This window comes from Arachis ipaensis, chromosome B9 (genome assembly GCF_059453495.1).
Source record: "Arachis ipaensis isolate K30076 ecotype BB chromosome B9, ASM5945349v1, whole genome shotgun sequence".
Taxonomy (NCBI): Eukaryota; Viridiplantae; Streptophyta; class Magnoliopsida; order Fabales; family Fabaceae; genus Arachis; species Arachis ipaensis.
The window spans coordinates 55281390-55296255 of record NC_142444.1 but is presented as its reverse complement, the minus strand read 5'-3'; the positions used below and the strand labels follow the sequence as shown (position 1 = coordinate 55296255).

Genomic DNA, 14866 nt, shown 5'->3' with positions numbered 1-14866 from the left:
GTCTTCCACAGGAAGAACCTACTGAGTTTCTGGCACAGTTCTTGCAAATTGCTGACATAGTGCGTGACAAGGAGGTAGATCAAGATGTATACAGGCTGTTACTATTTCCGTTTGCTGTAAAAGATCAAGCTAAGAGGTGGTTAAATAACCAACCCACAATAAGCATAAGAACATGGAAACAGTTATCAGACAAATTCCTAAATCAATATTTCCCTCCAAAAAGGATGACACAGCTAAGGCTGAACATCTAAGGCTTTAAACAAGAGGATGATGAATCCCTTTATAACGCCTGGGAGAGGTACAGAGGGATGCTAAGGAAATGCCCCTCTGAAATGTTTTCAGAGTGGGTGCAATTAGACATCTTCTACTATGGGCTTATAGAAAAAGCTCAGATATCTCTAGACCACTCAGCTGCTGGATCTATACACATAAGAAAGACTATTGAAGAGGCTCAAGAGCTTATTGATATAGTTGCTAGAAATCAGCATCTGTACATAAGTAATGAGTCCTCCATGAAAGAAGAAGCTAAGGCAGTGTCAATTGACTTTAGTCCTCAGGAACAAGTTGTTGAACTCAATCAGCAACTATCTTCTATAACAAGGCAATTAGCAGAATTTAAGGAGATGCTACAAGAAACTAAAAATTCTAAAAAGGATATGGAATCACAATTGAATCAGACAAAATAACAGTTTTCAAAATAGATAATCGAGGAGTGCCAAGCAGTTCAATTAAGAAGTGGAAAAACATTAAATATCTCAACTCAAAGCAGCAGAAAGCCAAGAAAAGAACAGCTGACAGAGGATGAGCAATCTGCTACCCAAAATCCCTCTAAGGACAGTAAGAGCCCAGAGAGGAATAAGTCTGGCCTTCAAACGCCAGAAAAAGATGAAAAACTGGCGTTAAACGCCCAATCCATGTCCAGTTCTAGCGTTCAAACGCCAGTGAGGGATCAGACACCTACAAGTGCTGATAATAACTCCCTCAAGAAGGCTTCTCAACCTACCTCTGTAGGAAATGAACCTGCAGCAACTAAGGTTAAAGAATATAAAGCCAAAATGCCTTATCCTCAGAAACTCCGCCAAGCGGAACAGGATAAACAATTTGCCCGCTTTGCAGACTATCTCAGGACTCTTGAAATAAATATTCTGTTTGCAGAGGCACTTGAGCAAATACCCTCTTATGATAAGTTCATGAAAGAGATCTTAAGTCATAAGAAGGATTGAAGAGAAACAGAAAAAGTTTTTCTCACTGAAGAATGCAGTGCAGTCATTCTAAAAAGCTTACCAGAAAAGCTTAAGGATCCCGGAAGCTTTATGATACCATGCACATTAGAGGGTACTTTTACCAAGATAGCTCTTTGTGACCTTGGGGTAAGTATCAATCTAATCCCTGCATCCACTATCAGAAAGCTTGGCTTGACCGAAGAGGTCAAACTAACCCGCATATGTCTTCAACTTGCTGATGGCTCCATTAAATATCCATCAGGCATAATTAAGGACATGATTGTCAAGGTTGAGCCATTTGCCTTTTCCACTGACTTTGTAGTGCTGGAAATGGAGAAGCACAAGAGTGCAACTCTCATTCTAGAAAGACCTTTTCTAGCAACTGGATGAACCCTCATTGATGTCCAAAAAGGGGAAGTGACCTTAAAAGTCAATGAGGATGAGTTCAGGCTAAATGCTGTTGAGGCAATAAAGCATCCAGACACATCAAAAGACTGCATGAGTGTTGATGTTATTGACTCCCTGGTAGAGGAGATCAACATGGCTGAGAGTCTCGAATCAGAGCTAGAAGACATCTTTAAAGATATGCAGCCTGATCTGGAGGAATCAGAGGAAATAAAAGAGCCTCTGAAAATTCCTCAGGAAGAGGAGAAACCTCCTAAACCCGAGCTCAAACCACTACCACCATTCCTGAAATATGCATTTCTGGGAGAAGGTGACACTTTTCCGGTGATCATAAGCTCTGCTTTAAATTCACAGGAAGAGAAAGCACTACTTCAAGTGCTAAGGACACACAAGACAGCTCTTGGGTGGTCCATAAGTGATCTTAAGGGCATCAGCCCAGCAAGATGCATGCACAAGATCCTATTGGAGGACGATGCTAAGCCAGTGGTTCAACCACAAAGGTGGCTAAATCCAGCCATGAAGGAGGTGGTGCAAAAAGAGGTCATCAAGTTACTGGAGACTGGGATTATTTATCCTATTTCTGATAGTCCCTGGATGAGCCCTGTCCAAGTTGTCCCCAAGAAGGGAGGCATGACAGTGGTTCATAATGAAAAGAATGAACTGGTTCCTACAAGAACAGTTACAGGGTGGCATATGTGTATTGATTACAGAAGGCTCAATACAGCCACCAGGAAGGATCACTTTCCTTTATCGTTCATAGACCAGATGCTAGAGAGACTAGCAGGTCATGAATATTACTGCATTTTGGATGGCTATTCAGGTTACAACCAAATTGCAGTAGATCCTCAGGACCAAGAGAAAACAGCATTCACATGTCCCTCTGGAGTGTTTGCCTACAGAATTATGCCTTTTGGTCTGTGCAATGCACCTGCAACCTTTCAGAGGTGCATGTTCTCTATCTTCTCTGATTTGGTAGAGAAATTTTTGGAAGTCTTCATGGATGACTTTTCAGTATTTAGAGATTCATTCAGCTCCTGCCTTGACCATTTAGCACTTGTTCTAAAAAGATGCCAAGAGACCAACCTAGTCTTAAACTGGGAAAAATGTCACTTTATGGTGACTGAAGGAATTGTCCTTGGGCATAAAATTTCAAACAAGGGAATAGAGGTGGATCAAGCTAAAGTGGAAGTAATTGAAAAATTACCACCACCTGCCAATGTTAAGGCAATCAGAAGCTTTCTGGGGCATGTAGGATTCTATAGGAGGTTTATAAAGGATTTTTCAAAAATTGCAAAACCTTTGAGCAATCTGCCAGCTGCTGACATACCATTTGTGTTTGACACAGAGTGTCTGCAGGCGTTTGAAACTTTGAAAGCTAAGCTGGTCATAGCACCAGTTATTTCTGCACCAGACTGGACATTACCATTCGAGCTAATGTGTGATGCCAGTGACCATGCCATTGGTGCAGTACTGGGACAGAGGCATAACAAGCTTCTGCATGTCATTAATTATGCTAGCCGTGTTTTAAATGATGTACAGAAAAATTACACAACCACAGAAAAAGAGCTACTTGCAGTGGTTTATGCCATTGACAAGTTTAGATCATACTTAGTAGGATCAAAAGTGATTGTGTACACTGACCATGCTGCTCTTAAATATCTACTCACAAAGCAGGATTCAAAACCCAGGCTCATAAGATGGGTGTTGCTTCTGCAAGAGTTTGATATAGAAATAAGAGACAGAAAAGGGACAGAGAACCAGGTAGCTAATCACCTATCCCGGATAGAACTAGTAGCAGGGGCGCCCTCCTTCCTACTTGACGATATTTTTGGTGCGCTTGCCAAAAGAACGGATTCATCATTTTATATGGGGAGTGAATTCCGGTCATCAAGTTTTTTGGCGCTGTTGCCGGGGATTGGTTTGAATTTGACAATGATTAAATTGATGGGTAGCTAGATTAAGCACTTTTAATTACCTTGTTAATTACTTTAATTTCAATTCTTTAATTTTCTTATTTTTTTCGGTTTGATCATTTCAGTTGTTCATTGTTTATACTTCCATTTTTTTACTGCTCTATTAACTGTTTGATTAATTGCATCAGCCAAAGTAACCAACAGTTTTAACAGGAGTGATTCCTTTACTTGTCCTCTGTTGCTGTTTGTTGGATGTATGACAGGTAGAAGAGGAGAAACTTCATCCTCTTTTGATAGTGAACCTGAGAAGACCTTCCTTAGATTAAGGAGGGAAGCAAGAGGCAAAGGAATAGTTGGAGAGGAAGTAGTGGAGGAAGATCTGGGAGTTACTATGGAGAAAGAGGTGCATAACCATGTTGGAGAGGATGCTGACAATCATGTTGGACAAGAGAGGAGAGTTCTAGGCTCTTACATCAACCCAAATCCAGGAAACTGTGGCGGTAGCATTCTAAAGCCAACAATTCATGCTAACAACTTTGAGTTGAAGCCTCAACTCATCACACTTGTCCAGAAGAATTGCTCATTTGGAAGGAGTGCCCAAGAAGACCCTAACCAACATCTGACTACATTCTTGAGAATTTGTTACACTGTAAAGTTAAATGGTGTACATCTTGACACCTACAAAACTACTTTTGTTTCCCTTTTCTCTCACAGATAAGGCAGCAAAGTGGTTGGAAGCATTTCCCAATGATAGCTTGACAACTTGGGATGATGTTGTGAACAAATTTCTAGCAAGATTCTACCCTCCACAGAGAGTTAATAGATTAAGAGATGAGGTGCAAACCTTCAAACAGCAAGATGGTGAAACCCTTTATGAGGCCTGGGAGAGATTTAAACACTTGACAAGGAAATTCCCTCCGGATATGTTCAATGAGTGGGTATAACTGCACATCTTCTATGAGAGGCTATCATATGAGTCAAAATAGGCAGTAGATCATTCTTCAGGGGGCTCACTTAACCAGAAGAAGACCATTTAAGAGGCCATAGATGTCATAGAGATTGTAGCTAAAAATGAGTACTTCTATGCCTTAGAAAGAACTCAAAAGAGAGGAGTGATGGAGCTCAATTCTATGGATGCCTTGTTAGCTCAAAACAAGGTGATCACTGCACAACTAGAAGCCTTAACCAAGAAGATGGAGAAGAACCAAGTCTCAGCTATCCAAGCCCAAGCACCTCCACAAGAAGGAGATACACCAGAAGTTGAATGTGAATGGGAGCAAGCTAACTCTGTGAACAATCCCTCTAGACCACCATATGATCCCAATGCCAAGACATACAACCCAAGTTGGAAGAACCACCCAAATTTTGGGTGGAGAAACCAACAAAACCACAGCCAAGATCACAAACCATACCAATCAAACCAATACAACAACCACAACCCCAACCATCAATCAGGCAACAACAGACCCTATCACAACTCACAAAATACACCCTACCACAACTCACAAAATGCATCATACCACTCCACCCAACAACCACACAATAACCACCATCAAGATACATCGTCCTCAACCATGCAACCATGTGATATCAGCAGAAATTTTACAAAATTGGAGGCTGCCATAGCACAACAAACAGGGACCGTTTCCACTATTTTGGAGAAACAAATGTAGGCTGATAGGAAGATAGATGCAAACCAAGAGGAGTTCAGATCCAACATAAGGAACCAAGGGGCAGCAGCAATTCCAAAACTGGAAGCACAACTAGGGAGCTTGTCTAAACAAATACCAAAGCCTACGACGGGATGAGAAAATTCTTGTATAGTTTGGAATCAATCAAAACTAGAATCAATTTGTTGGTAGCATAGTCCAAACCAACAATGAATTCTCACCATCAAATAATAAGTTTAGTACAAAATATAAACCGAGAGTATTTAAACCTCGGGTCGTTCTCCTCCAGGGTGTTCTATTTTTCATTCTGTTTTTCACTTTGTTTTTTATTTTTCAATTGTTTTTGTGACTTCACACGATCATCAACCTACAGAAAACATAAAATAACAAAGGAAAATAGAAATTTAACATAGAATAGTAACGATTGGGTTGCCTCCCAACAAGCGCTTCTTTAATGTCAATAGCTTGACAGTGGCTCTCATGGAGCCTTACAGATGTTCAGAGCAATGTTGGAACCTCCCAACACCAAACTTAGAGTTTGAATGTGGGGGTTCAACACCAAACTTAAAGTTTGGTTGTGGCCTCCCAACACCAAACTTAGAGTTTGACTGTGGGGGCTCTGTTTGACTCTGTATTGAGAGAAGCTCTTCATGCTTCCTCTCCATGGTGACAGAGGGATATCCTTGAGCTTTAAACACAAGGGAGTCTCCATTCACTTGAATGATCAATTCTCCTCTGTCAACATCAATCATAGCTTTTGCTGTGGCTAGGAAGGGTCTGCCAAGGATGATGGATTCATCCATACACTTCCCAGTCTCTAGGACTATGAAATCAGCAGGGATGTAATGGTCTTCAACCTTTACCAAGACATCCTCTACAAGTCTATAAGCCTGTTTCTTTGAATTGTCTGCCATCTCTAGTGAGATTCTTGCAGCTTGTACCTCAATGATCCCTAGCTTCTCCATTACAGAGAGAGGCATAAGGTTTATGCTTGACCCTAGGTCACACAGAGCCTTCTCAAAGGTCATGGTGCCTATGGTACAAGGGATTGAGAACTTTCCAGGGTCCTGTCTCTTTTGAGGTAATCTCTGCCTAGTCAAGTCATCCAGTTCTTTGATGAGCAATGGAGGTTCATTCTCCCAAGTCTCATTACCAAATAACTTGGCATTTAGCTTCATGATTACTCCAAGGTACTTAGCAACTTGCTCTTCAGTAACATCTTCATCCTCTTTAGAGGAAGAATACTCATCAGAGCTTATGAAAGGCAGAAGTAAATTCAATGGAATCTCTATGGTCTCAGAATGAGCCTCAGATTCCCATGGTTCCTCATTAAGGAACTCCATGGAGGTCAGTGGGCATCCATTGAGGTCTTCCTCTGTGGGAATCACTGCTTCTTCCTCCTCTCCAAGTTTGGCCGTGTGGGTTGTGGTTATGGCCTTACACTCTCTTTTTGGATTCTCTTCTGTATTGCTAGGGAGAGTGCTAGGAGGGAGTTCAGTAATTTTCTTACTCAGCTGACCCAATTGTGCCTCCAAATTTCTAATGGAGGACCTTGTTTCAGTCATGAAACTTTGACTGGTTTTGATTAGATCAGAGACAATGGTTGTTAAGTCAGAGGGGTTTTGCTTAGAATTCTCTGTCTGTTGCTGAGAAGATGATGGAAAAGGCTTGCTATTGCTAAACCTGTTTCTTCCACCATTATTGTTGCTGAAACCTTGTTGAGGTCTCTGTTGATCTTTTCATGAGAGATTTGGATGATTTCTCCATGAAGGATTATAGGTGTTTCCATAGGATTCTTCCATGTAATTCACCTCTTCCATTGCTGGGTTTTCAGGATCATAAGCTTCTTCTTCAGAGGAAGCTTCCTTAGTACTGCCTGTTGCTGCTTGCATTCCAGACAGACTCTGAGGAATCATATTGACTTGTTGGGTCAATATTTTATTCTGAGCCAATATGACATTCAGAGTATCAATCTCAAGAACTCACTACAAGAAAAAGGCGCATTTGTAACAAAAAATATTGTTACAAAACGTCGAAATTTTGAAACAAAAGTTTTTTTGTAACAAAAAAAGGGTCCATTGCTGTAAGTCCCGTTACAAAAAGTTTTTGTAACGAAAAATGGAACTATTACAATTCAATACCATATTTTGTAACAATTTTTTCTGATACAAAAAACCAAAAGCCGTTACAAAAGTGGTAACAAATTTTGATCTTGAAGGTATTTTTCGTGACAGTCAATTCTTTTCCTATAAAAAAATTTTGTTACAAAATGTAACATGATTTTGTAACATTTTTTTTCTTTAGTTACGAAAGCAAATTAATTATTTTATAACAACTTTTTTTTATTACAAATTACATGCATAATTTACTAAATTATTTTTTAAATTATCTAATATATTAACGATTTTAATATGCAAGTTTACATTTATATAATATGCAAAAACATACATAAGTCAAAAAAGATCCTTTTAGCTAAAATTGTCTTGAAACAAAATAATATTAGTGATGACATGTCACCATGTCATGTTTTTCTATGCTTTTTTATACAAGAAATTTATAAGTAGTGCTTAATTATTGCATTCTTTTGTGCTTAAATGGTATATTTCTTTGATCTTTTGATTTTATAAATTTTGTAGGAAATAAGAAGAAAAAGAAGCAAAAGAGCACAAAATAAGCTAAAAAGAAGAAAAGAGACATTTTGGACACGCTTTGAAGATTGAGCACACCTTGGAGCCTTAGGCCACGCTTTTAAAAGCGTAGCCCATGACCATGAAACCGTGGCATTTAGTAATGCCTTATGCATTCATTAAAGCATACATGCATTTAATAAATGCCAATCAAGCTTCACGCATTAATATAAAGTAATTGGCATTATATATTCATTGGCTTATTCATTTAATGAATGAATGCCATGGCCATGCATGCATAAAGCATTTAATGCTAATTAGAAATGAATGCATAATTTAAATTTATGCCAAGTCGTTAACAGCATTATACATGCATGCATGAATTGATAAAAGAAAGCTTCACGGTAAAGCATGCATACATTAAGCAAAGCATTATTCAAAGCATGCATTTAAATGCCAATGAACGAAAGTAAAAAGAAAAAAAAAAGGCCTGGAGGAAGCCAACATTTGCGTCCAAGTTTGCCTCAAACTTGGAGGCAAACGTTGGCATAGCATGGGTACCGGGGGGACCAATGTTTGCGACCAAGTTTGTCTCAAACTTGGAGGCAAACGTTGGCATAGCATATACACCCTGGAGGAAGCCACGTTTGCGCCAGCGTTTGCCTCAAACTTGAGGTCAAATGTTGGCTAAAAACACACCCAGGAGGACTTAACGTTTGAGCTCACGTTTGACCTCAAACGTGAGTGACAGCAAACCCCCATTCTGCATAATGCCATTACAAGACGTTTGAGTCAACGTTTGCCTTAAACGTTGACTCAAACATGAATGATCCCAATTCCATCAAGGCCATCCGGATCCATTCTTCCTCAAATCCAAAGCAAGCTAAGCCCATTACCATCACTCAAAGGCACAAGAGATAGTTAAAATAGGAATTTCATTTAATTGTAATTTGTTTTTAATTTCAATTTCATTTTTCATTTTCATTTTGTAAAGCCTATATAAGGCATCATTTTCATCTTTGTTAGGGGAGGCGAGCTCCATCAGAGAGCACTAGGGAGCATTAGGATTTGAGAGTTCCCTCTCTTAGTTTTCATTTTTGTTTTGAATCTTGGGTTGAGAATTGAAGAAATTATGTTTCAATCTCTCCTTGAGAATTCTCTCTGTTTACTCGTTTGCATAATTTCAAGGAATTGTGATTTGGATCTAAATTGTCTTTACTGCTTTCCTCTCTATTTTCTTCTGCAATTATTCTCTATTGGATCAAGGAAGGAATTGAGATCTAGACTTGGTCTCTAGTCTCATCCAACCCCTGAGATCTTCAACTTTCCTTTAGTTATTGCAATTGAGCTGCATTTCACTCTCTGTTTGGTTCCTCAATTCAATTTACATTAAGCTTGCTGCAAATCTCATTTACATTTCCTGCACAATTTTAAATTCCTCTGCAATTGCTCTAAATTCTGATTCACTGCAATTTTGCTTCTCTATTTACATTGCTCTCAGTTTACTTTCCAGCAATTTAAGCTTTCTGTAGTTGCTCTAAGCCTTGATCTATTACTTTATTTAATTTCTAGCACCCACTCCCATTTACATTTCATGCAATTTACATTTCTTGTCATTTAATATTTTGCCAATTTATATTTCTTGCTCTTTAAGTTTCTGTCCAATTTACTTTCTGCAATTTTAAATTCCTAGTTATTTACATTTTGTTGGCTACAAATTCACACAATTTACTCAATGATAGCTTGACTAAACTAATTACTCACTAAAGTTTCTTGATCCATCAATCCCTGTGGGATCGACCTCATTCTAAGTGAGTTTTACTACTTGCTGCGACCCGGTACACTTGCCGGTGAGTTTTGTGTGTTTGGAATTCGTTTTCCACAAAAACACCATCAAGTTTTTGGTGCCGTTGCCGGGGATTGATTTAGATCGACAATGATTAAGTGGGTGAGAAGTCTAGATCAAGCATTTTCTTTGTTTTTGTTTTCTGTTTCAAAGTGAAACCAAGGTGTTTGAGTTTTTGCCTCACTAAGAAATTCTCATATCTGATATGAGTAATTTCAATTTTCCTTGGTTGTGTGTGTTACAAAACTCAAATGGAGTTCAACTCATCTTATGATCAAACATGTTTTATGGGATATTACCCACCATCATCAATCTCTAATGGTGACTGGGAATATCACCAAGAGAATACACATTCTGAGCACTCCAATTCATGGAGATTTGCTTCAGAGACACAAGATGAGCAAGAAAACCATATGGAATATTTTCTTCCACCACAAAATGATACAAGTCATGATTCTAATGGTGGCTGGGAAGGGAATTCTAATGCTCCATATGATATTCATCCAAAGTTATCATCACTTGACCATGCTTCAACAGAAAGCCCCTTTCAAAACTCACCACCCACACAAACTTCCATGAACCACTCAAGGTTCTCAAAGTTTGAATCCATGCTCAAAAGATATGAGGAGAAGACAACAAAAGTTTGGAAAGAACAAGAAAACTCCCTCAAAAACATGGAAGTGCAGCTAGCTCAATTGGTGAGTGCAACGAAGATGGAGGAAAAACAAGAGGAAGAGGCTACCGAGTCAAGTGGATTTTTAGTGAAACAAAATAAGAAAAACCGAAACAAAAAAGTTAGAAACAAAATATAACACTAATTATAATTTTTTCACTAAGTTTTATCCAAAATGTTTAGAAAAATTTCGGCAGAACCTCCCCTAAAACTTGGATATTTCCACCGTCCACAGTTCCAACAAACACAACCAATTCACAACTTATGTCTTAGCCATACCCAACCAAATTTATCAAACCAAATAATAGGACATTTGTCATTTTTCAACCATGACACAAGTAAAATGTGATAAATAGATCCATATACAAATTAAAGTATACTAATATAAAATGGGAATCATCTACGAAAATGTATTAAAACCATAAGCAACTTTAGGAGTACCTTTAGGGTCTAGTTTGTTTCATTGTCAAAGCGCGCTATGAGAGAGTTCACAATAGCTTGTTGAGCTTCCAATTGAGCTTTCACTCGAGTTTATTCTTCCTTTTGGCATGTTTGTTGCTTTTTAAGTTTTTCTTTGAGCACATCTATTTTCTTTGTTAGCTCCTCACGGTCTTGCATTGCCTCTTGAAATTGTAATTGAATCCTTAACTTAGATTTCTAAGCCTTTATGCCATAACCTAGCATCACAGCGACTATCACTTTCAAAGGGCTCTATGTAAACTAAATTCCAAGGCGGTTCTCTATAACTCCACAATACAAACTATCCTAATTCAATGCATTGTAAAAAACACAAAATCAATAACAAAATTGAATTAATATTTCTATGTTAATAATGATGATGTAGTTACCTAAAAACACAAAAATTTAAGAAAACAAAAAGTATCAAAATCACCAAAAAAATGCAAAAAATAGAATCAAAATAATAAGGCACTAGAGTAAAATAATAAGGCACCATAGAACATGATAAAAGAAGAGTTTGCTAGCAAGCTTTCGTCCAAACTCAACAGCCTACACCACCAGACAACAATTACAAAGATAGTAATGACACCTAAGAATTGTACCAAGATAATCAATTAAAATATTCAGCAGATTTGTCTGATCATATGATTAACAAATATAAAATGATCAAAGAATATGAAACAAAGACTATATATGAGGATTTCTGCATGGGTTTTAGTTGTATATAGGGTAATTAAATCCATACCTCTGGGCTTTCTAGATACTAGCCTTCAGACAAGAGTACTCTTGTGCATTAGTATTGACTTTAATTTCAGCTTCAAATCCCTTGGAATTACTCCCTTGCACTTCTTGAATAGAACTAGTTTCAAATTGCAAATCCTTGCTCTCATCAACATTAATCAACTCAGATTTCACACCTTCAACCTCATTCATCTTATCCCGATCTTCAGTATTGCTAACCTTTTCGATCGATTGAACGCTCTCTTCATTCTTATCCACTAAATCTTGATGTTCCATGGTTAAGAATTTAAAATGAACCTAAGATTTCCTCGTCAACAATGCAAAAACTGAAAGTTTACCCAATAAAACATAAGCCCTGCGATATTGCCAGTTACCAGTCCATATTTAAAATACTAATCATCCAATTGTTCTAATTTTAGACGGCAGCAGAAAAATATAGTAAGATTAAGACTAAGAACTAGAGCAATAGTGAAGTATTCCAATTCCAATAGCAAAACACATCGAATAATCAGGACTGCGAGAATACAAACAAAACAAAACAAAAAATGGCATGATTAAGAAGCTAGGCAAGGCATGCAAACATAAATTCCATATATCACATACCAAATCCTATATTCAAGCCTAGGATTCATCTAAAATCACATTTCTAACTTTATTTTGACTAACCAAAGTTGCCCAAGAACTCTTAATTCAATATATCACAATTTCATATCATAGGTGCAAAGTAACCATATTATCACAACATCTATTCTTCAGCATCTCATCTATAACATATCTCAAGTTCTGATTCATCAAATCAATTTCCAGCAGCCATAGCAACATTCCATACACAAAATCAATATCAATAAGTACTAGCAGCAAGTATAACTTCAAAATACACAACATCGTCAATAATTACTACATTAAATCATTAAACCAATCACCAACTACAGCCATGATTCAACTCAATTCCAACAATTATTCACACAAAGAAACCATAAACCATTTGCAGTTACTCATTTAATTTTATTGGCATTCATAACTTAAAACATTTATTTTTCAAAACAAATCCCCTACCTCAGCTAGTCGAACTCAGAAATTAAACATGACAAACCCTCTTTTGTTCTAAATTTGCAGCAGCGGCGACATTCCAACATAACCAGAATAGCAACAGTGTCAATTTCCTAAGGCAGCGACGATGGTTGTACCAGGACAAAGGATTCGAATTGAATAGAAATCAAGAGCAAACACAACTCTGGAAATTTAGGACAAGGAATATACTAAATCAAATCGTTCACAAGCATGGCAGTGACAAATTGAAGTGTGTAAATGAAACAGAATTAAATAAAAGAATAGACCAGAACCAGAATAGTAATAGTGCTACTGGCAACAACAGCAATGACGTCCTCCTTCAAGTTTGACGATAGCAGAACAACAGCTCTAATAGCGGCTAACTCCGGCGGCAATAGGACATGAGGGAGTCAAACCCTAGCAGTGGCGGTGGTGGTTTGACGGCGTGAAGGCATGGCGGCGCGGAACAGGGCCTCGCTCCTACCCTGGTCCTTCGCGTTCGTCTCTCTCTCTCTCTTCGCGAAGCCTGCACACCGCGACAACCACGGCGGCGACAATGAAGCTCCAGCGGCGATGGAGGCAAGGCAGCGGCGCAGGCAGCAACGCTTCCCTCCTCTGCGCTACCTCTTCTCCCTCGACGAGTCCTCCCTCTCTCGCGCGCGGTTTCTTGCATCGATGGCGGCTCGGCAGCAGCGGTAGTGACAAGCCCAATTCGATGGCGACATCGCGAACGGCTTCCCCTACGGCGGACCAGATGTGAGCAGAAGGAAGCTGAACGGCGGTGAGGCGCGACGCCGGTGCAGCAGCCTTCTCCTTCCTCTGTTTCCCTCACTCTCGTATCTGATATCTCTCTCTCTCTTTGCTTTCTTTCTTTGTATTTCTGTTGCTGGGTGTTAACATTTTGAAAGAAAGGGAAGCGGTGTGGCGGTGATGAAAGGCTGAACGTGGCTAATTGAAGATTGAACAACTAGTGGAGGGGAGGTTACGTGTGTGTCGATTGGGTAAAAAGGGTTAGGATTTTAACTTGGGGATTAGGATTTTGTGTGTGAAATTGGAAATTTTAGATAATTTAATAATTTTAATAAAATTAGGGTAATAGAGTAATTGAAAACTAATTTTAATCTAATACTAATATTTATAAAAATATTTATTTAATTATGAACTTAATTTATTTTCAAATAAACACTCTAATTCAATAATTAGATATAATCAAATTAATTTTTTTTAAAATTATAAAATAATCTTCAAAATCTAATTATTCAAATTAGTGCATATAAAATCCTCATTGTTTTTAAATCATTAAAGTTTTAAATCAATAAAAAAAGTACTTAATTAACACAAAAATTTCTAAAAATATGTTCTCAAATAAATAAAATAAATCATAAATAATTTATTATTAATTTTTCAAAATCTGAGTAACTGCACTACTAAGCTTCTTTTTACTTTCAGCATTTAGTAATGTAGTTTTTTTTTTCTTTTATATTTATTTACTTTTATTTATATTTATAATTTAACTTAAAATTTCTTTAAGTTCCATGAATTAAATTTTAATTAATTTTAAAATTTGATTATTAATAAAAATTGTATATTAATATTTTAGAAGAATCTAAAATAATATTTATAATTTTTAAAATTTTATTTTTTGAAACAAAATGAAATTATTTTGAAAAAAATATATACACAATTTTTTTTATTCTTAAAGTGTTTAACATTTTGAAAAAAAATTGTTGTAAAATATACTTATATTTTATGACAAATAATTAACTTGTTACAAACAATATTAAATTTTGTGACAAATTAAATTTTTGTTACAAAACAATTAGAGTTTTTGAAACAGAAAGTTATTTTGTTACAAAATATTCTGAATTTTTGCAACTTATTTTTTTTTTGTTACAAAATATTACTATATTTTGTAACAAAACACAATCTCATTACAAAAACTAACATTATTTGTAACAAAATAAAACAGATTGTTACAAAATATTATCATGTTTTGTAACAACTTGTTTCCTTTGTTACAAAACATTATCCTTTTGTAACAATCACTAATTATAGTTACAAAATACTATTTTTTTGTAACAATTTTAAATTTGATACAAATTTTTTGTTACAAATGTTCCATTTTCTTGTAGTAACTCCTTTCTTCTGAGTTGACCCATTATTCACAGGATTCCTTTCAGAAGTGTACATGAATTGGTTATTTGCAACCATTTCAATGAGTTCTTGAGCTTCTGCAGGCGTCTTCTTCAGATGAAGAGA

General features: G+C 37.0%; 1 non-coding gene across 1 annotated transcript; it reads right to left on the bottom strand.

Annotated features, from left to right (window-relative positions):
• Positions 1 to 4362: 4362 nt before the first annotated feature.
• Positions 4363 to 4469, bottom strand: LOC148544719 (small nucleolar RNA R71). Its single transcript, XR_015900660.1, has one exon. It is a non-coding gene; the product is annotated as a small nucleolar RNA R71 (small nucleolar RNA).
• Positions 4470 to 14866: the final 10397 nt, after the last annotated feature.